Here is a 24153-nt window from a genome sequence, read left to right as displayed (position 1 = left end):
GCCAAACCGTTGTAAAGAACAGCCGACAATGGACCACATCGAAGGAGCACAGAGAACAAAACACATTATACGACCGAGCACGACATGTCGACCATAATGTAGGATGCTCAATCGACAAAACCACTATCAGAAATTACTCACAAAAACTGCAAAACAGAGGTAGGACGAATAAAATGTCTGCAATGCCGAGAAAAAAAAATAAAAATCGATACTTTGGCAATTAGCTCAAAATGAAGGCTTCTCGTTCTTTTTCTCTTCGATCCGCTTTTGTGCTTAGCTATATATTAATCTACTTTTCCGGGAATACATACGTGGTACCTGCTTATCCCACTACACTAAGCTGACGAAGAGCTCACAAATTCTACAGAACCTGTATTTCGCGGAACACTATCCCGTGTTCCCACGCGAAAAAAAAACACTCCTCGCCAGTTGTCGACATCGAGCCGGCTCGCCCGTCATACATGTACTGCTCTAAAACGTAGGCAAATAGCGATCAACAATTTCCCCGTGGGAGTGCTCGTGCGTGGCAACCGCTCGCAGGAATTATTATTGGAGTCAGCAAGCTATTTTCTTTTCGAGTTTCTTGCTAGCACTTCTACTTGCCCCGACAGTACAGGTCGGCGCATTAGGACGCATGCTGTACTTACAGGCAGGCACTTTCCAAGAATCTTGCTTAGGTGAGGACGCCCACCCTAATTTCAATTTTCTATGCTTAAACATGACTCCTAACTTCCACTAAAACCACGGCGATGTTTTTGTGTTCTAGTGCTAGCACCCAGAAGAGTAGAAGGCCGCCAGTTAATGCGATTACACTGAAACATGCAATTAAAAACAAAATAAAGGAATATTTTTTTCGTTTGTTCGCATACAGAGATGTTTAGATGTTAGTGCACTTCTGAGAAAAAAGATTTGAATGTGTTTTTTTTATTTGCATAATATGTAGCCTAAAGATAATAAATTTATTCACAGATGTTTGCTTCTTAATGTGTTTGGCAAACCATATTAAAACGCACCCAATAGTTTTTCTCTGCGAGCCGTAATTGGTTGTGAGCGCATAACCTATCTAACAGTATTCCCTAATTGCATCGCAATTCTTTAAAACTGCTTTCCATTGGTGTGCGCTTTCGAAGCTTGCAGCCTAAACCTGGAGGTTTAAGCTTAGGCTCAGATCTCTGAAGCTTAGTTTAAATTTATTTGTTCATAAATATATCTTTCAGTTTATTCTCAAATATTATCAAAAACGCCACTCACTGTTTTCTTTTATAGTTTAATCTACTCGTCGAGACCGCAGACGTTTCTAAACCCCAAATGTTTGTCACACATCATTAGAATAGACTACCACCTTCAACCTTCATAACCGCATGGTGGAAAGTCATGCAAGTGGCTCACAATTAAAGAATGTCACACAATCCTGGATCTGGGACCCGTAGCCGCTCTAGTACATATTAATAATGTTTAAACCTCAATCATGCGAAATAAAAAAAAATGAGATCAACAAAGCCTACCGAAAATGAAACGCCTGCTTCTTTTCACAGCCCACGCGGGATGAAATAAATAGAACTTAATATATTTTCCTTCAGGTTTTATGGGAAATCACATTTTGATACTAGTCCATATTGGAGCACTGTAACGTAGTTATGCGCATATCAATATCAATGAAGGTAGATACAGGAAGGGGAAAGACACAACAGGCAAACCGCGAAGGGTCAGTGAGAGTTTATATGCCGGACAAACGGGGATGGAAGGCAGAAAAAAAAAAAAACGCCTGGACAATTTCTGCCACCATGACCGAGCCATCACTGTCGTTAGTGAAAAGAAAGTACCTCCCACTACCATACCACCAAATTACATGTCGAGCTGTGAGAAGTAAATTCAACCACCTGTAATTCGAGTTTGTAAGAAATTGAAACCTGTGGGAGCTATGAAGTAACGTAGCCGATAACAACTATTAAAAATTTCCACAAACCCTCTCAATAAACGGAACCAACCATCAGCTCCCCGCCGGGATGGCACAGTGGTTACGGCGCTCGACTACTGTTCCCAAGAACGCGGGATCGAATGGAGGTGAGAAGCAAGGTTCCCGTGTGCTGTGCGATGTCAGTGCACGTTAAAGAACCCCAGGTGGTCGAAATTTCCGGAGTCCTCCATTACGGGGTCTCTCATAGCCTGAGTCGCTTTGGGACAATAAACCCCATAAACCAACCAAACCAACCAGTCAATATCAATGCTAAAATTTTTTCTCAGAACCCGTTCCAATGTTCTTATCTAAAACACCCCATTCTTTTCTATTGCTCCAGAAATTTTGTGAACGGTATTTCTTTAAGGCGCCTCTCAGGAATTTTTCCATCATGTTCTGTACCAGGACGTTTTGGAAGTGGTACGATTAATAAATTTAAATTCTTCATAGCATAACATTCAGGCGTGTAAATGGTTGTTCAAAATAAAAGCTAGGCGAAAAATTGTAAAACTATACATATAAACAGAAAACGTTCAATGTATAAAAATGAAAAACATATATTTTCTTATAGATATAAATATGCGAGTACAGCCATTGAAGTGGTCATATATGGCAACAATGTTCTATTCTGTAGCATTGCTGCCAAAATTTCAGGTATTTCCTTGCACTACGAATAAATGTCGTTGAATGTTATGCCTTGCTATGCGTTCTTGTTATATTTTCCTTTGAATATCATAGAACAAAACTAGCACTTCCCTGCTAGTTTTCTAATATGTTGTACAACGTTATTGTGAATCAAAGCTTGTGCATATTCTATGTCTCAGCCAAGGGCATCTTGCAAGAAATTTGACCGTTTAGATTTCAATTATCAAGATTCTATTATTGTTCGTAAATCGCTGAGAACACTTTTCTTATCTGAAATGTAGCGCGTTCTTATGACGGCTTTATATTCGCTCTGAACAGTCATTAAAGCCTGGAAAGGTTTTTCACGTCATAACGTTAAAATAAAACTAGTGCTTTAGGCCTGTTGAAATTGTTGCTCACTTCTTTATTTTATTTACTGTACAGCACTTCTTAATCTAACAATCTTGTAATACGACTTCCATAGCCTCCAGCACCTATATATAAATGTGGCAGCATGGGTGAAACATCACAGCTTGCGAGCAACAAACCCCCAAGCTTTTTTTTATTGACAACAATGGAGCTTTTGTATTAAAAAGGCGATGACATGGTTGTTCGAAGTATTGCCATTTTATACTTCTGTGAATATTATAAATGGTGGGATTCTACTCGCAAAGATATTGTTCCTAGCGCGCGGCCCATATTACAAAAAATAAACGCGATAGAAATCGGAATCGAGAAGCTCCTCCCATCGAGAGTGGCCACTATTTTTTGCAGTGCTCCTGTGACGTCACAAAGGGCACGTGGCGGAGCATCACCTGCAATACAGACTGCAGTATCAAAGGACACAGGTCTCTCTTTCTTTTGTGCATGATTGACACAATGGTTGTCACTCAAACACAAGTGCTTAGTGATGATGCTACCGCACGAAAGAAATATAGAGTAAGGCTTGTTTTCTTCAGCATAAGGCACGGTCACAGTCAGTTGGCTGCACGGTTATGTTCATTAGCTTATCGACGTGCCTATCTGTGGCTTTACACCAGCGACGATGCCAGCACGGCTACATGTCGCCTATCACCGTAATGTGAGTTTTTCAGTCCCGCGACACCGACGGAACTGATCAGCGGACGGTCGTACGATCCGTTTTGTTCGCTCGGGTCGGAGGGTGATCGAGAACTTGACACCCCAGGAGTTGACGGCCACAACAGCTGCGCTTGTCTGTAGCTTAGCCGTGTTACAGAAAGAAAATCAAGCAGAGACATTTTATATGTTCCCCCTTCTCATCAGCAATGACCTTGGCCAGAATTGTTAGTAGGCGCTGCCGGCCCGTTCCGCGCCGAATAGCGCTAATACGCGAGTTCGGATCTAGGGTTTCGACTTTACGTAGTACGCATTGAGAAGCTTTAGCGCTTGAATGTAGCCATCGAGTGTAGTTCACGTAGTAGTGACTCGACGACTCCTTACATCACAAAGCGCATGCACATTGAGCAGGAAGCGTTGATGTGACTCTGTCTGGCGAGAGCAGCAGGCAGCTATCGGTGACGCTATTGCGGGTATACCCGGTGGCAGGGGACGTAGCATCCACGGCCCTTAACTTACAGCGAAACTGTAGTTTGGGAGCAAATAAAGCTACAACCGCTGCTAAGAGAACTGGATAGGTTTGATATGCTAGCTCAGCTTGCATTTTATGCCGTGCGAACGAGAAGCATAGATCCAGTAATTACAAAAGAAATATGTAATTCACGAATCGGCGCATTCCTGCTGGAGTTTACGGCTCACACACTAAATGCTAAATGGTGTATGTTTACAGTGTTTACGTTGAAGCACTCACAAGTGGTTGCAGTCGTGCGCGCGGCGGCGGGTGAAGTGAAACAAAGACGGAAGCGTATCTTGTTCGGTGCGGGCGGTGAAGTGCATTTGAATCGCGTTGGGCTTTGCGATGACGAACTGGCGAAGTGGCGCGTGCTTTTTTGCGCTGGCCGTGGCCAGACTTCAGACAGTTTTGCAAAAATGCTTTACCAGTCGAAAATAATTAGGTTTGATTAACACGCGCATAAAACAGCAAGACCGCTTCGTTCAAAATTTTGTCTGCTCCTTTTATGTCGCAAGGCCTGCTTTCGCTTTTGCGTCAGCGTATACTTGTTTGGTATTTCCTCTTTGTTGTTTGGATCGAAATAGTGAAGGGCAGTAGCTCAGGAATCAACAACACAACGCCAATCCCTTCCCCCTTTCGCCCCGCACACAGCAGAAGGAAACGTTGGACATGTGCGCTTTTTTTATATGCGAGGGTGCTTGTTGCTGAACAAGCTACCTTTCATAACGTAAGAATAACATGCTTCTGGTTGTATGCTTAAATAATACAGCATAAGCCTATCGATTTCCTCCTCCTGGACAATCTCTATGCGAAGCTTAGAAGAAGTCCGAGGATCACTAACGTCGCTTCTTGCAGAAAAAGCTTGTCAAAGAAAAAAGAATATGATAATAAAATCTTTTTGCTGAAGAAAACAAAAAGTGACCACGGTCTACGGCGTGCACAGTGACACAGCCAACAGCGCGAATAGCAGACGACATGGGGACGAGATCTCGTTGTGACATCAGCGGCCAATGGTTGCCCGACCAGAAAGCTGTTTTCGATATTAATAATAAACATTTATTTTAAAACTCTCTACTGCACTAAATGAGCTCAAATTCCGAGGATCTATAATTCAACGTGTGTGGAGTGAAGTGCAATATTCATTTTATGCTGAAATATTGGCTGTCATGACCCCTTTAAGTAATGTTTGGCGCACTGTAATGATCCCCTTGTAACTGATGTTCTATTATAGCGTTCCATTACGATGTCTTTAAAATACTCCAGCTTGCCATCGACGCATGAAAGTGCAAGAATATATACCTAACAACGAGTCCGTTTCGACCTTTGTGAAGCACTCAGAAAAGTATTTTTCGACAAGTATATATGACACTTTACTAAAAAGCTATTGATGAATTGCTTTATTGTGCGCACTGGTCAACTTGCTCAATTCAACTGTGAACCATGTTGTGGCAATATTATCGTAAAAGTGGCGTGCGGGCTAGAATCACCTACAAAAAGTGAAATTAACGTGACGATATCCATTCTCATTACCCTAAAAGGCTGCTTGGAAGTTTTTGCGCGCCAATATTATCAGTATCGCCTATATCCCCATGCTATTGTACTTGCAGGGCAGTCCCGTGCATGCCGTACATGAAACCGACCAGATGCAAGATGTTTTCACGTCCTTTCAAGGTCTCCAAGCCAATTGGTGAGCACGTAACATGAGTTATTGCTTCGTTGACAGATTACCAGAACATGCTCCTATAAAGCGTTGCACCTTGGCGCCTTGGTCGGTGTTCTCGGTGTTCTCTGAACTTACATTCAGGATTGTCGAATGCAGCTACAGAGAAAGAGAGTGCTAACGCAGATAGAACTTAAAGAAAGCAGATGCTCGGTAACGATCTTCGTGCAAAGAAACAGATTTTCACTTGTAAAGCACGTATTTACAAGAGAGACGATTGCAGAGATTTAGTGTTTTCCTTCACGGCGACTTAAGAACGTTTGCAGCAAAGGCAGATTGTTTCAAGTGGTAAGATGATTTGATTATCTGCCAACGCGTTACAGATCTCGTGCATCTAATAGTAAAAAAAAAAATATAACAAACTTGACTTCTTGACCTTTGAAGACGGGCGCGTATTCAATTAGGGAAGCGTTAGAATGTGGCTAATTCCGTGCACAGAGGTTTTATGACAAACGACAAGCGCAAATCTGTGTTGCCGATTTTCATGTGTATTTTTCCTGAAAACAAGGACACCAACGCTGGTTTCTTGTATGCACCCGTGGGTGTTAGTTATTTCGTTCTTGGGATATAAGCATACTATAGCTGATTTTCTAAAGTATAGTTAATAGTCCTGCTCTTACGACATCTGAGTTGTGCGTGAGATATGTTACACAACATTGATCACTTTGTGCCTTATGGCAAATACGCAATATGCAGGGCGCTGTTGAAATGCAATATAAAAATTTTGCTGACATTTAGGAGGCGAAGCATGTCGCTAGAGGAAGAAAGGCTAAATTTGTCTAGAAATAAATAAACACATATTGCAAGAACGCACTTACAGGAAACCTCTGTTGCGGCTTTCGTAGCCCTACGTAACATATTCTGGACATAATTAGTTACGGAGTATTGTTGTTTGTGATTGAAAACACCTTGTTTCTCCATTTTGCCTGCGGTTTACCAGTTTTTGAAAAAACGTCTCGTTCTAATAAGATTTAAGTTTTGCAGAAGAGTATTATCTCCCAAAACTACATCGACTTCATCCCGAGAAAAACTGCGGTTTCGCTTGTAAGAAAAAATTGAGTTCTTTACATGCTGTATATGCTCAAATTGGGCTAAATCATTAGACTTACTTTCACCGGTCGTACAATACTTTTTAAATACGCTCTATTCTTTTACGACTGCAGCACCAGCATACGATTGATACACGTCAATTCTTCTTCAATTGATAACACCGCGGACAGTATTATGTTTAAAAGAAGAAAGTAAACGGTTTATACCCGATTTGACGTGCTATATGGAATAAGAAAGATATGTATTTAATATAATTTGAAAATAATTACGGCCGTAAACGCTGCTTTAATTGTTATGCTTAATGGCTGAGGGGTAAGTGTGGTCTGGTTCACACTCGGGAAAAAGCGAGGCTACTGCAGCCTAGCGTCGGTCGAGGAGAAACAGAAGAGGAGAGAAGCAGAAGAGCATATACAAAACGTCCAGTTGACCGATAATAACCAAAAGCCATTTATTCAGCTGTTCATTTTGTGACGGGAACGCACCGTTTCCAATAGGGATGCCACGCCTGTAAATGGATTGGTGGAGCATTTATATATGTTATTTTTATCTGATTAATGCTAACATCCCTGTCTGTGAGGCATTAATTTCTAGTGAGAACGATGAATCTACGGAGTTATCCCCATTACCTATGCAGAAAAAATTAAATCAGGAGTTTTTTTTTTTTTTTTTTTGTAATATCTTGATGGTTAGACTTTACAGTTGTGTCTCCTAAAAATGCTGCATGTACCTGCAGACCTTCATACAGACAAAAGATTACGTTATATATAAAGAACACTTTCTGGAATAAGGCCGATATAGCTTGCAATCACAGGAGTTAAAAAACGAGCTACTTTATACACACACAATTGGAGTTATTTCGAGAGAAAGCACCTACATCGTTTTGCCATACACCACCAAAGCCAATGCACAAGAGTGTTCACTTGAAGAAGAGCGAGTGTCAGTGAAATGACATACAAGATCTCGCATAATGCTGTCTTCAGCATTGGCATTGTTGTTGTGGTATTTATCCACTCATCCCGGAGCCACGGAATTCTGTATAGGTGTCGGCGGCTGCATTTCAAGGAAATTACAAGTTGAGAAATTGGGAAACCTCTTTTCAGCTGTGACATCTTACCTCAAAACGTTTCAATACGATACGGAGTGTGACGTGACTGGGACTATTATAATGCATGGGGTTGTGGGATTAAAGACCAATCAGCTTACTGTCTGTTACGTATAAGGTATTTACTAAGGTAATCGCTAATAGAATGTGGACAACCTTAGACTCCAATCAAGCTAAGGATCAAGCAGGTTTTCGGAAACGGTACTCTACTATCGATCATATTCATACCATCAACCAGGTGATAGAAGAATATGCAGAATATAACCAGCCCTTATACATAGCATTCATTAATTACGAAAAAGCATTTGACTCAGTTGAAACCTCGGCAGTAATGCAGGCAGTGCAAAAGCAGGGGGTAAACGAGCCGTACGGGAAAGTGCTGGAAGATAATATATAGTAGCTGCACAGCAACCATTGTTCTGCATAAAGAAAGTAACAAAATTCCCATAAAGAAAGGAGTTAGACAAGGAGACACAATCTCCCCAGTACTATTCACAGCTTGCTTAGAGGGAGTATTCAGAGAATTGGAAGGGGAGCAGTTAGGGATAAGGGTAGATGGAGAACACCTCAGTATTTGCTGATGACATTGCCTTGCTAAGCAACTCGGGGGATGAACTACAAATAATTATTGATGACCTAGACAGGAAAAGTAGAAAGGTAGGCTTGAAAATCAATATGCAGAAGACTAAGGTAATGTTCAACAGCCTCGGGAAGGAACAGCAGTTTACATTAGGTAGCGAAGTACTGGAAGTAGTAGGCGAATATGTCTACTTAGGACAGGTAGTAACCGCAGATCCGGACCATGAGAAGGAAATAACAAGAACAATAAGATTGGGATGGAGAGAATTTGGCAAGCACTCGTAGGTTATGACTAGCAGCTTGCAAGTATCGCGCAAGAAGAAAGTACACAACAGTTACATCTTACATCTTACCTGTACTAACCTATGGGGCTGAAACATGGACGCTAACCAAGAGGGTTCTACTTAAGTTGACAACGTAGAGGGCTATGGAACGAAAAATGGTAGGGGTAACATTAAGAGATAGGAAGCGTGCAGAGTGGGTCAGATAAATAACTCAAGTTAGTGACATTCTAGTGGAAATTGAAAAGAAATGGGCATGGGCAGGACATATAGTGCGCAGAGAGGATAACGGATGGTCGCTTAGAATAACAAACTCGATTTCAAGGGAAGGAAAGCGTAACAGAGGGGCGGCAGAAACTTAGGTGGGCGGATGAGGTTAAGAAGTTCGCAGGGGTCAAGTGGATGCAGCTAGCACAGAACCCGGTAATTGAGGAAATATGGGAGAGGCCTCCGCCCTGCAGTGGGTATATTCAGGCTGATGATGATGATGATGATGATGTTGCGGGACGTTGAGCCTGAGATTCTGTAGAACATGTTTTTGAGGGCCACTTTGAATTTCATTTAAGTGCAAGTGATTGACATTTTTCACGATGCTAGAGTATATGTAGCTATGATGCTAAGCAACGAACGCAGTACCTGCATTCCGAGTGGTGGATGCAGAGCTCGAGGTCTGTCTCAGTATTTAGTTTATTAAAGTAAAGGAAAGTCAAAACACATTGCAGTATGTGGGTGCCAGAGTCCTTGGTGGATAATGTCATCAGGATAGGGTGATGGCTTATCGTGTCGAATCCTCTAATTAATAAATATGATCCTTCCATCCAAGAAGTATTGCGCAAGAGATCACAAATGTTCTACATGCCCCTAACAAAAATTCATTTTCGGCTCCAAATTAAACTGTTTCTTATCATATGTTTTGTTTTTTAATTTATTCTAGAATCACTTCGTGTTTTGAATGTGAGTAACCAACGTAGCTGTTAAAATAGTATTCTAATAACATTTTTGTTGGTTCACAAGCTAGCCACGTTGAAAAAAAGACAGCACAAACAATGGACGTTTACCAGTTGATGCATTTATATTTTGTGTAAAAACACATGGGTTAGACGCCACGGCAGCACACACGGCGGTAATGCTGTATGCCAGGTTAACTAGTAAACATTGCACTTTCATTCACGTCATCAAATAACAGTGCACACTAATTTCAAAAGGTGAACACAGTTCCTAACACAAAACGATATCTCAGTATGTATTCAAATGACATGACACTGAAATTTTCTAATTAGGCTGCTTTCTACATATCCTCTTACTGCACATGTTTGAGTTAATTTTCCCTTTCCATCTCTCTTCGTAGTAGTCCCAACAGTTCGATCCTCCAAGAACACTCATAGTTACAATCCCCCTAAATACTAACACTTAAACTATTTGGGACGAATTCCTACAGCTATATTTCTCAGCTCATTAATTACCAGATTTCTACGATTGCACAAATTTGATCTATTTTCTCTAAATAAAAAATTCAGAAAAAAAATTTAGGTTTTTTTTTTTTTTTTTTTTTTTTTTTTGCACGAGAACGCGAATTTCATCTCCAATTTGAAACTAGCGGAGGCTATTATTCTGTGATTTCTGCACATATTCAAAGTGATTTCAAGGAACGAATCGGATTTTTCGATTTCAGCGAGCTTTGCTGGGTGTGATAAAGAAGCAAGGATAACTGCCTGTATTCGTTACCATACCGGAGGAGAGGCAAGCCATGTATTATACCATATGGTTTAACTATCCATTCATGCGAAGAGAATAGCTAAATGGGAATATTTTATCAATCGCACTGAACGCAATATTTAATCGCATTAATTTTTTTCTGTTCCAGGGAAGTGTGCATGACGATGCAGTATATTGTTTTGCGTGAAATTGTATCTTCAGCAGTGGAACAAAACACGTACATTTATTTTGCTTCAGCTCTATTCTGATCAGAGCAGCCTCTGTACGGAGTGGCCGACAGTACTGCAGTCGCCCGTACGAAAGAAATATTCGACAAAATCAGTCAAATGGAATAATGACGCATAGAAATGAAACACTATCATGGTCACCCTAGATTGATGTCAGTGCCATAATTTTAGGCTCATATGTTAATCTTCGAGCTAATGTGGAGTTGGCATCTTATAATCCTTTCCACAGTCGCCACTATCAAAATAGGACAGCGGCAGTATTTCAGGATTAAAATGCGAGAGCAGGAATCCAAAACCGATTTCAGTTTATATAGATTCGCTACATTACGGTAGAAGAGGAGCTGATTGGGCGAGTTGGTGCACCATGACAAACAGTAATATAAAAGCGCAACAAAAACAGGACGAAGAAGTGAAGACGACCACAACGGCGGTGATGTTTTCTCCTCTTTGTCACGTTTATGTTGTGCTCTTATATTACTGTTCGTGATACTGCATTACGGTCCTGAAAGTCGCATTAATTATTCCTTTCTTTTTCTGACTACCTCATACAATTTAGCGCTAAAGAAATTACACCGAGTGCCCTTTTTTCAGTTAAAGGCTGCATTTGAAAGCTGTAACTGCTTCCCTCAAAACCGCAGAAACTTGCTTTCTGGAAGCAGTGCCTTTTTTAGTCAAGTGTTCTAGTTCTAGGAGGTGGACGCGAACTGGTTCTATTGACAAAGGTATGCATGGAATACATTTTTCACTATGCGCTTACGTAGGAAATGTTTTAATGATAACCAATACCGTGAAGTCATATTCTGATAGTTATTACCAGTTACCACGTTATATGAAAGACATCACGAGCTAATTATAGGGGCCCACTTCAACTATGCCGAAAGAACGTTCCTGTGGCTCCCAGGGGCAGCTTTTCTTTTGAGAGATGGAAGGGTAATGGGTTCTATTTCTATTTCCTGCAAACTCCTGTCCTCCTGCCAATTCAAATAGGTTATGCGGCTTCACTACCTCGCACAACTCCGCGACCAGTCGCCCTCAACTACCCGCCAACTACTACCTACCAAAGGCCGCTTTGTTATTTCAGAGCGGTACCGCAACTACATCTGGTAAAAACCGGAAAACCACCTGTATTTATGAACCAGATTACCTTCAACTTCAGCCGAGGACAAACTGGTACATTGCTACTTAGCGACAAGTCTCACATAATATAGTGTTCTATGGTGAGCATCCGACTGCATGACTGACAGTTTATGACCCCATGACTAAGTGACCACCTCAGTGCTACGCTTCATAATTAGTTAGATATATGAGTTGTTGAAAATTAATTCTTGAGGCGCATCAAAAATCCATATCGCTGAACCGCTTACCTTGAATGGGGCTGAAACATGGATGCTCACTAAGAGGGTTCTACTTAAGTTGAGGACAACGTAGATAGCTATGGAACACAAAATGGTAGCTGTAACGTTAAAAGATAGGAAGCGTGCAAAGCGGGTAAACGAAATAACTCGAGTTGATGACATTCTAGTTGAAATCAACAAGAAATGGGCATAAGCAGGTCATGCAGTGCGAAGAGAGCGTAACCAATGGTGGCTAAGAGTAAGCAACTGGATTCCAAAGGAAGAATAGCGTAGCAGGGGGCGGCAGAAAATTCATTGTATGGATGAGGTTAAGAAGTTCACAGGGGTAAAGTGGATAGAGATAGCACAGGACTTGATTGATTGGAAAAAATTAGGAGAGGTCTTCGCTCTGCGGTACGTGTTTACCGCCTGATAGTGATGATGATGAATCGTGGGGCGCACCTTTTTCAGCTAATTGGTAACAAAAATCTATCTTTCTGCTATAGCATCAAATAATATATAATTGAATAGCTCACGTCAAATACAATGGCTTTTGAACTATTTGCAAGCCTTGATTAGTGGGATTAAAATTGAACCCAATACTACAACATCAGTGGTATATCATTGAAAATGTTTCAAAGAGTAGACCCCGAAAAAATATATTATCATATAGCTACCACATGATATTGAGTGTAACCAGCATCGCTACATTAATTAAAAACCAATACGCGGTTAAAAATGAACTCAAAGGAGGTCAGCTTCGGTTAAGCCTTCCAGAGCCCTGTGAATTGCGCGCATGGGAGCGGGCAAGGAAGCCCAATGCGCCCATTCCTTGCTTAATATAACATTACAACACTAGATCGTGAAACGCGAAACTCGAAACGCGAGAGCTCTTCGAAAATAAAAAAAAGGGGGGGGGGGGGTGCGTTCGCTTGCTTCTAAAAACTAAAATATTCATCTTAGTATTTAGAGCCGTTAGAGTCGTTTTCGGGCATCTGAATAAAGTTATACGTACATACATAGAGCATGGCTTTCAAACCCGCGCTTTTTTGACTTTGTGAAGCTCGAGTGGCTATTGGAAACGAAAAAAAAAAACAGGAATATTTTTGAACAGCCTTAAAATGCGCTCTAATCAAAATACCGTCTTTGGGCAGACGTCTACTCCTAGTTTACTCAGATGTAACACGTCTCCCAAAACACAGATGAAGTTTAGCTCATCCACTTCTAGGTGCACCCTGCCAACGAATAGTTCCCTTCTCTAAACCCTTGCCTGAAAAAGGAAACTGCCTCATGAAGTTATTTCTTACAGCGTTTGCGCAGAACAGCAAATAAAAATTCCGAGCTTTTGTCCCTGCTTCAGAACTGCTGACGGCTGCCATGTGCTAAGTGGTCGACCATAGACGCCATTGAGAGGAGGTTTAGAGGGCTCTGCGAAAGTTGTGCACCGGATGGTTAGTCCTTCTCGGCGTCTTCCTGAGCTGCCAACGCCAATCTGCGCCTGAACACTGTTTGTCTTTCCAATAACTTCCTGCCGGGCGTATTAAGACCCTGAAGCCCAGAACTTTCGCCTCCTTGCTTTTTTTTTGTATTCTCCTCCTCTTGTATTCTCTTCCTCGTCTTCGGGAATCTGTTCTTCGTTCCCTACAGTACCAATAAACCCCACTTTTGTGTAATGGAGTCAATCTTCTGCGTGTCCTTTTGTTCTTGTTTGCCATTTTTTCTGTCTTTGTCTTTTTTTTTCTTGGATGTTGGTTTGGTCTTTTTATGTGGAAGCGTGCAGCACTATAGAACGGGTGATCAGAGGAAGACTTACTAAGAGCCCTATTTGTCTCTCTAGTTCTCAGCTTTTACCCGTTTGAGCAGATACGTCGCGTAGATCGACAGGAAGTAACGAACAAACGAAAGTGGTTCATAGCAAAGAGGAAGACACGAAATCCTTTCACACAGTAAAGGATAATCTTGAAACTATAGCAACAACTGAGCGTGAGCGTATTAAGCTATGACGAAAGCTACTCTGAATAAAATAATCCCACCGGATTCAACGCATTTATTTCCAACGGAGAGTAGAAATTATTAACCGAAACCATCTCAGGGGCGAGAAGGCAAAGAGGTACAGAGACGAAGGCTGTAGGTGAAAGCAGTGTTAGAGAATAGTGACGGTTTGGTCGCGCTTTTATCAAAAAGTTTCTCTACAATCTTTTACTCCTCCGCAAATCTAGTCACAGCGGTCATGGTAGTCGGAGGTATCTCGTCTTTTATTATTTCTTTAGTGCGAATATTTTGTATCTCGTTATTCTTCTCTGGATCTGAGATCGGAAACCTCTGTACGCCATTTCTGGAAAAAGTATAATAGTACTAATATAGTGGTTGGGAAGAGGCCGGAGATCAGTGAGCGCCGACAGCAGTATAGCAAGAGCAGGAAAAGTGAATTTGTTTCTTCATAAGGCCCCATGGTGTTAATTTTCATGGTAATATCTTCAATCAATCAATCAATCAATCTTTATTTAAGTTTGTACATACAAACTGGGGATGATGAGAAAAAAGCAGTGAATTATGCACCGCTTGACGGGCCTCACCACCCCTACAAGTCAGCAGTAGGCACAAGGCAAGAACAACCACTGGTAAAAAAAAAATGAATACAAGTGCATCTACAGAACAAGGTTGACAGAACATATCTCATAACTGGCAGCAATAATAGACGCAGAAGACCGTGAGGCTATAACACAGAGTGGCACAGTACGTTCAAACACAATTGACATCACTGTAGCATAGATTGCTGAATGAAGCTTTTACGAATGGAAGAAAAAGACATAATATTCACTTGGTCACTCAAAGGGGTATTTAGAAACTTTGGCACAATAAATCTCAACATACAAAACCCATAGTTAGTTCTGCACTTTGGTAATGCAAACCTACTCTGCAGTCTGATGTCGTATGATGAGTGGCGACATGTAATAGGAACAATTTCAGAAAAAAATGAATCACCCTTTTTTATCGTTGATTTATAGAGACATGTAAATCTGTAGTCAAACAATTTGTTGAAAGGTACAATATTATAATGTCTTATAATGTCTAATGTTTATTATAATCTTCCCGGCGACTTCATCAGTACATCACACAAAATTGCTGCAAACAATTTTTTATAGTAAACACTACGTGCTTTAAACTTTTATGCTGTCTTTCGCTACATCAGTCCCTTCAGACAAGCGAATTTATTATACCAGCTGCTAAGCCTCTACGGCGTTTAAATTTACCGCATCTGAGATTCCTTCGGCAGTCAAACTTGACCCCTTGGTTTTAGAAATGGTACTGGAAAAAAATGATAAATGCTTGAAAGACAGCTTGTGACCGTTAAGAAAAAGGAATTTTTGATTCTCCTACGGAAACGTGTGATTACACTATCAACAAAGGGGAGGGCTCCAGGTCCCCGTGTCCGTGCTGGCAGACAACTCTGAAACGTTGATGGTAAGTAGGAAAGTGTGCAATGTGCGCGTGTGGCTCCACATCAAAAATGTGCTCCACTCGTTTAGGTTCTTCTCATCATGTTGGATTTGGTGCTTATTGTTTATGTGGCATTGTTCCAAATTTACAGTAGTCCTCGTTGAGCAAAATTCAGTATAGAAAACAAACATTACCCGTTGTTTAACGGCACTTACGCCGATGAGACGTGGGAAAACCTATTTTGAATTGATTTTCTTTGATGGTTTAGCATTGACGGAATGGGTTATTCCGAGTTCTCGATGCATACTTCTTGCCATTAACGAAAACTAATCACATCTATGCTTGTCGAACAAGGAACCTGTCTATAAGGGCCCGAGTGGTACCAACGACAGATTGCGTTTTGGATGAAGGACCCCACTCACCCTCCGTCATCAAAATACTCGTCAAAATAAAGCTCTACACCGCTACCGCTACTCTAAGCAGCACAGAAGGCGATAGTGCCTAATGTACTTCAGGAGCGCTCATGTTACTCTGCTAAACTTGGGCAGTTGTTCGCCGATGAACGAGTAATTTCGTCATTGAGCCTCCCATAACACGTTTCTCGCTGTAAACGCGGATGGTAACACAGTCTTGTGGAAATAGGAATATTTACCCATCGGGTTAACGTTATCGACCTGTCCCTGAACGGAAAGCAGCCCACAACTGAAATAATGTGCGGGCTCAGTAGACTACCTTAAACGAGCGCGTGCGAGAGCGTACACCAAAGTGGTTATAGAAACACTGCTTGAGGGGAAGTCGCCTATGCCGGCCAGTGGGGTCGGGTGAAGCCTGTGGCGGCCATGTTGAGGGGGGCAAGAAGCGACCTGCCAAGCGCTTGGGAGCGCTGATTGCCAGCGTGTCCTCTATTTTTCAGTTGTCTAAAACATTCTTAAGTTATGGTGCAGTAATGTGGGCTATTAGGCAAGCCATACTTGACGTCTCCGCATCGATTTTAATCATCTACGGGGCCTTTTTAGCTCTACTCAATGTAAAAGTTGCACCTCAACCTCAATATCAAACATTTGAAAGAAGCCATAGTAACGCAAGTCCTATATGGTTGTGTAGCTTATGTCGAATATAATAGTATTGTTTACATTGTATCTCTCAACTAAACGTAGTAAATAATTAACTGTCATTTATCATTGGGCTTTATGAGACACCATCAAGTCAAAAATCGTTAGATAGCTTATGTCAAACGTCATTTCCCTGAGACATTTCTGAGCCTCTAATGAATTTCTTATTAGTTCATTGTGAATAAACATAAAACTATGCTATATCGTTTTGTCGTATATCTTTAGATAGCTTATACCGAGAATAAATTTAGTGTAATAATTTCACGTTGCGAATTAGGTAACTGTAACTGAAATTATATTTATGGTGTAATTTCAAGTCATATATTGCTGCGTAGCGTATTCAAGTACGACTGAAGTTCATTAATTTCATTGCACAATATTAAAGCCGTATCTTCTGATCATAAGTAATTATGATTAAACTTGAACTTTATGCTACAACCTCGTCGAAACTCAAACGGTAAACAACGTAAACTCCATATAAATTAGAGACAATGCTAACTAACTCGGTTCAACCGAGTCATATGATCATTATTTTTTTTTTTCATTTTAGGGGTACCAGTACGCAGCTTCTTCTATTGTGATTGGCCCATTCCTTGTTGGTTGGCAGGCGAACCCTTGCAAAGGCCTGCGGTGGTTGAATTTAGAAGGTCCAAAGCTGAACATATCCCTAGCTCCAGGCTAAAAGAGAGAATAATTTTTGCAGCAATTTACATTTCTTCATATCTTTAATGCACTCTCATGAGATGTAGAAGTGAAGTCATGTGAGTCTTAAAAATCAAAGCAGTTCGGAACATGAAATAACAATGCACAGAACAAAAACATGTGTAACAGTTCAGTATTTTGCAGAAAAGAAAAAAGAGCTTCCGGTGCTTCACAAAAATAAATGCATAATAATAAATAATGAACCATGCCATCATTCTGATACAAGCAGTCTTAATAAGCTTAAAAGCTTGCACAGTGCACATAATAGAGCTGTAAACTGGCTCTGAAAGTAGTGGATACACCGGCTAACGTGCCCTAATTTACGATACTATAAATGCTCGCATAGCGCTCTATCATTCGCATACAGTGTATAATTTTAAGCTGCAAAATAGCGACCTTCTAAACCTGTGTCAACGTCAATATTTAGGCATATTATTGCAATTTGTTTTACAATTCGCACAACAGCGTAGTAAAGAGAAATCATTTATTCAAACTGCAGTCTCCCACAAATTTCAATATACTTGTGCTAATAGCAATGCTGCTGTATTTGCCGTATATAAATAAAACTCCTCAGGCTCTTACTCAGTTCGAAGTTCAAATCACCCGCAGTCACAAAGATTCAACTCAGTTATCAGTATTGTATTCAGTGACCGGCCGACTCGTCTTTCGCCAAACAGGTGGCCCACAAATTGTACAAACATGTTAGTAGTAAGGGGTCTTACCTAGATGCCCGCCACACTGAACTATATATATAGAAACAAAAGTGCAGGTATTATTTGCGGCGCTCGAGCACCGCCCCTACTCATCTTTTGCTGCTATGCAACTATCGTTTAGCCGCGATGTATGGTTCTAATTTGGCCAAGTGGTATGATACCATCTTGCTCGCGCAGTGTATATACGTTGTTGCTATGTGACGGTCACTCCGGGTTGCCATTTCGAAACTATAGCTCACAAGATCTTTGACAGCTAAAACCATGACATTGAAGAAGGTAGCTAGTAGAGCTTATATTCGCAGGTCAAAAAGATCACAATATGAGAGGCACGTTGGCGCTAAGGCGTAGGAAGTATCAGCGTGAAGACAACTCTACAGGATCACACAAACTCTGCACCAAATCAATTACAAAATTTAGCCAACGTATTTTTTGAGGCCTGATCATTGTGCGTACATTTTCAGTCCCAGCAATATACTACCCTTGAAGCAAACATATTTGTCTTCTGTTCGTAAATAATGAGTTGACGGCCAGCGCAGCAAAATGTGTCGCTCACTCACGTGATCATCCGCGATGAAGGCATAAACCTTTCCTATCACCCTGGCAGTAGGGCATTACTAGCACAGTGAGTTGTGTGTCCGTCAGCTTTTGCAGTCTCCTGACCCCATTCGCAATCAGCTGTGTTTTACCGCCAGCCTGTAGACACATTGTCATACTATACAGAGAGAAGCAAGTATTCCTATATGGCGAGCAAGAAAGACAAGAATAAGCGGAGCAAAATTTTCCAACGTAAGGGCACCTTTAAGTACCTTTCGTCCACCTTACATAAATAATGGACGCCTGAATAGATCAAGAGATTGAGGAAAGAGTAATCCCGACCTAAGTGTAATGGGTTGGGCGCTACAAAGAAATGCTGAAAACATTTGGAGGCGGCTGATGAAAACGGAAATGTGAAGAAGGATATTCAGAATTATCAGGCAAAGAAAACTCGACGTTCCTTAAAAGAAATCTTTGCGGTGTTTTCCTTCATTCCACAGCTCTTCCACCACGATTTCGCCTAGCAGCTATCGCTGTGACAAGCCCGAACATTTGTAATAAATGATGCATCCATCCAGTGCTCTAAGGTGTAAGAAAACAGCTGCCGAAAGAAGGCAGGGGTCGGATGATCGTCACGCGGCATTCTGCAAAATTGATCATCCAGCCATCTTCCGAAAAATAAACATCTCGCGGACTGTGGTTATGCAACGGAATCTGTAATCACAAGGTTTTTCGGCAGGACAGCTGACTCTAAATCATCATTACGGGGAGCTGGGCGATACCCCGCAAGCACTGAAGAGAAATATAAGCAGAAATAGATTACTATTTTAGAGCACAGCACTTTGGTGCCCGTGCCTGGGTTTCGCGTCGGCGTCGGCGTCGTCGGCCTCGTAACCAGCTCCGCCCCACTTTCATCACCCCAGTTCGAGCCGGCGCTATGGCAACCGGAGCCTCGCAGGAAGAGGGGGAGGGGGGTACACTCAGCGGCGAACGACGGGGGCAGGAGCGCGCGCAGCAACCGGTGAACACGAGGAAAGGAAGGGGGGGAGGGGGGGCTGCCGGAGGTAGCGCTAGCAGCGACTGACTGATGTCGCTGCCGCCCTAGCGAGTCAAGACTGCGCAGATTTATTTATTTATTTATTTATAGGAAGGGAAAGGCGCGGTAACTGTCTCACTTGTTTTTCTTTGGACACCGTAACCGCACCGTAAGGGAAGGGAGGAAGATGGGAGTGAGAGTAGAAAGAGAGAAAGAGGAGCCGTAGTGGAGCGCTACGGAGTAATTTCGACCACCTGGGGATCTTTAACGTGCGCTGACATCGCACAGCACACGACGCCTCTTCGTTTCGCCTTGCTATGTCAGCGACACCGTCGCACCGTCGCCGCCATGCAGAAAGAGGAGGAGGGGTCCGCCCTCCTCCTACGTTGCGGCCAGGGTGCTCTCCGGTTGCCGAAACGCCGGTTCGCTATCAGCGGGTCATCGTGCGTGCATCTCGTTCTCACTGGCTTCACTCGCTAGCAGCGTCAGCGGCATCAGTTAGTCGCTGCTATCTGTTCGTCGCGCAACGTTGTTATGGGCCCACGTGCTGCTTCCCGCAAGCTTCCGATAACTCAATTGCTCTCTTCATTTCTCCAACCACAAAGCTTCTTTCATGACAGCCAAGAGTGGAGTGTTTCTTGATGAAATAAGTGTGAAAAATTAAAAAAAAAAGTCTGTAATTGTACATAAGTGTCTTACTCGAAATATTTGCCTCAATCTATCGAAAAGATGCAAAATGGGATGAGTTGCGCTCCAATTTCGCATTAGGAAGTAACGTAATTGTGGGCAATTTTTTGCGTGAAAATTTGCACACGTCTCATATGACGCTAAAATTTCAGTTTGAAAGCCATACATGCACATAGCAAACAACAAAAGGCATTAAAATAAATTGTCTACAAAAATTGTCTTGTTTCACTTAGATGTGACCACTTATTTAGCAGCAGTGCAACTGATTGACTTTTATTCTGTTTGGAAGTTCATACAGTCCTGCCACGACGCAATTTTTAGCGTACTGCTGTGGCACATCCCCAATGCTTTAAACCTTTGTACTTTCGGCATTTCGGTCACTCAGGCCACAACGTTTTTCCCAGTTACTATGACAAGGACTTCGTCGCTTGAATGGTGCAATATTGCTGCCAGCAGTGTAGAAATATCGACTTTCTAAATACTACTCAGAGGGAAAGCTGGAGCCACCGTATATGCAAGTTTTGTAAACAACACTCCATTTACAGTGGCAACGTTTCAAAGTCAAGGATAATTACTTAGTTTGGCACCAAAACGTAATTACGACTCCTGAAATATAAATATTTGTGGAAAAAGCATTGCGACTAAACGTAGTTTCGCTATAAAAATAGTTTCGCTATAAGTAAAATGTGCCTACTGCACATTGCCTCAAAATAGTAGAAGTCATTAGATTCAACTAATGAACTAGCCTGCATACAAGTTCTACTAAATAGAAAAATAAACAGGCTTAAACAAGCACCGAATTTGAAAAAACGCTACCTCCGAATCTCGAAACATACAGCCAAAAGCAGATAATTTCTGCGTTTAAATGACCGCCGTCGGCCGCGTTTCGATGAAGGAGAAACAAAGAGGCGTTGTAGTGCTGAGAGATGTAGAAATTCAGCCCTTCACTACGGCTCATATTTTCTTCTCTTTACACTTTCATTCCCACCTTCTTCCCTTCCCTTACGGCGAGGTCAGGTGTCCACACAAACCAGTGCGGCAGATATGTGCATTGGTTCATAGGAAGGGAAAGCCCTTCCTATGAACCAATGCACAAAATTAAGAAGCACATATTTTAGAGCAAATATCCTCTCTTTATCTCTCTTAGCGGCTAAAATACTACAATTAAGGAGCTTCTGGGTTTGCTATGAAAAACGGTATAAACGTTTTATTCGTGTCGTCCAAGTTTCTGTGTTCATGACGAACGACCCAGTAAAACTTTTGGCCTAGGCTTTGAACTTAATCGCGCGTATGGCAGCTCACAACATCGCAGACTTCCATTTACCAATCAGAGCTGCTGATAAATCTCCTCTTAAATTCAACGGCATGTCGGTGCATATGATCAATAAGTAGAAGCTGACTGGCGAAGGTACTCTTTAATTTTCGCTTTTTGCCTCGATCGATCCGCAGAACATGTGCTTTGTTGTGAAAATGAAACAAATCGAGGTTTTTCCAGTAGTCGTCTTTATTCACGACGGGAAACAAAAGATAAATTGTTTCAGTTTCTTGATTATGCGGCCAGAAACATAAAAACCGAAGGGCGAGCTAGTACACGACTTCACGTGAAATTATCCATGTTTTCACAGAGAAAACATATAACATCTGTGAAATTTACCACACAGAAGTAGAGTTAGTGTACTCGGGCCTCCTTTACGGTGATCCTATTCACAGGACTGCAGATATCAGATACTTCTCATTTGAAATAGAAAGCATACGTTTCTGGAGCGCCCCATGACTCAAAGTCACAAAAGTATGACCGAAAACGAGACTGAAGAACCAACAAATACAATACGTAGAACAGTGAACAAGACACATCCGAAGCATTGTCTTCCCTGCATGCCTTGGGTGTTTATGGCGGATGAAGTACAGTGGCCACAGCATTCCCTAGAGGTAGCATATTTAAACTCTATTGAATAATTTAAGGAACTCTATGGGACTTGTAATTTTTGTCTAGTATTTAAACAGCCAGGCACACTTTTGCACAAACATACATACGAATTCTCGGGTGCAAAACACGCACAAAATAATGCCGAATGGCCCGCTGGAAGCATCGCCTCTTCTCGAGCTTTTCGGGAATAGCGATCATTTTAGAGGTCACTTGGGATGCTCATTTGCAAATGAGGAAGTTCAAATGAGTATTGCATGACATACTTATCTTAGGCGAAGTCAGCGTGCCGCAATGCCAAGCACATCATTACAGCTTGCTCGCTGTGGTGGAAAACATTATGTGCACTCTACCTATAATTGATAGCCAGCTGTTTAAGTGAGGACATAACAGAGGTATATTTAACTGACCACAGCTATCCTTTCAGATCACGCCTTTAAAAGCGCCATAATTATGGGGAACACAGGCTCTATGTTTACACGTTTGTACAGTGCATGAATGTATACAATTTAAAATTTGCAGAGATGCGAACGTTGAAGAACCAGTAAATAATTTTCTTTGTGCTTCCTAACCTAAAATCATTTTTGAGACAATTTATTTTAATCATTTTTGACGTTTTCGATGGACATGTTTTTCAAACTTAAATTATAGCGTAATATTGGGACTTGTAGAAATTTTCATCTAAAATAACATTCGATTTCTTCGTATGTTTCACCTCAGTGCGTGTGGGGTAACGCCCAGCTCCCTGTAATGATAAATTAGAGGCATGTGTCCTGCCGAAAAACCTAGTGATATCAAATTCAATTGCATAACCTCAGTCCACGAGACATTTATTTTCCGGAAGATGGCTAGATGATCGATTTTTCAGAATGCCGCGTGACGCTCATCCGACCCCTGCCTTCCTTCGGCAGCTGTCTTCTTACACCTTACGGCAGTGCATGAACGTATAATATATTACAATGATTTGGGCTTGTTGCAGCAATAGCTGCTTGACGAAATCGGGGTGAAATAGCTATGGAATGAAGAAAAACATCAAGAAAAGTTCTTTAAAAGGAACGTCGAGCTTTCTCCGCTGAATCATTCTCAATATCCTTCTTCTCCACATTTCCGTTTTCGTCAGCCACAGCTTCAGCTAGATCAATTATTTGGTGCTTTCCACGGTGTGAAAAAATATTACTGACGCACATTCTTAGTGCTCTTAGGTGCAAAAGTGATACAATGGGCTACACATAACGGCCAACATACACCAAATGAACTACCAAGTGAAGAAACGCGTAAAAATGACTTCCCTCGACTATACTGCACTTTGCGCCAAGAAGCTTGTCAAGTGCGTGCCATATTGGCATTTGCATTTAGATGCAACTTCGAGATGGTGTACGCCACTCGACAGTCGCGCCGCTAAAGTCGAATGGAGCGGCCAGCGTTAGTCCTTACGATCAGGAGGCATGAAAAACAACCCGGTATACTGCACAGCCCACCCACGGGTTAAGATGTTTCCCCATGACCTCCAAACAGCTTTCATGGGACCACCCGCGGTGCGCGGGAACACCTTTCTGTCTGCAGAGATCTGAGTGGCGTTGAATCGTAAGCAGTGGGAAAGGGTCCTAAGCTAGAGAATCGCAATCTTCCAGAACGGTACGTGTGGTGGGAGTTTACATGTATGCAAGTTGGACATCGTAGAAAGTTTTTCAGCGCTGTTCTTTCGTCTCTTGATCTCTTTTTTTTTAATTAATTAAGTGATTCAGCCTCATGGTTTCAGATAACTGCTCATGTTTCCAATTTTAACTTTCTCGCAGCGCAGCTTCCTTGTACGGGATCAGGCA

At 41.8% G+C, this 24153-nt stretch overlaps 1 protein-coding gene across 2 annotated transcripts in view; it reads left to right on the top strand.

The window, feature by feature from the left end:
* Positions 1 to 24153, top strand: part of LOC146179073 (orexin receptor type 2-like) — a 607445-nt gene that overhangs the window by 327381 nt on the left and 255911 nt on the right. The window contains exon 2 of one of the 2 annotated variants that reach the window (XM_084578780.1): positions 5780 to 5859. The exons of the other annotated variant lie outside the window; for it this stretch is intronic. The gene's annotated coding sequence lies outside the window, so the exon portion shown is untranslated. The remainder of the gene's footprint in view (positions 1 to 5779; positions 5860 to 24153) is intronic. 2 annotated transcript variants of the gene reach the window in all.

Source organism: Amblyomma maculatum, chromosome 9 (assembly GCF_055883805.1).
Source record: "Amblyomma maculatum isolate TAMU_Amacu chromosome 9, ASM5588380v1, whole genome shotgun sequence".
Classification (NCBI taxonomy): Eukaryota; Metazoa; Arthropoda; class Arachnida; order Ixodida; family Ixodidae; genus Amblyomma; species Amblyomma maculatum.
The sequence above is the reverse complement of the archived record's forward strand: the minus strand, read 5'-3'. Positions and strand labels throughout refer to the sequence as shown.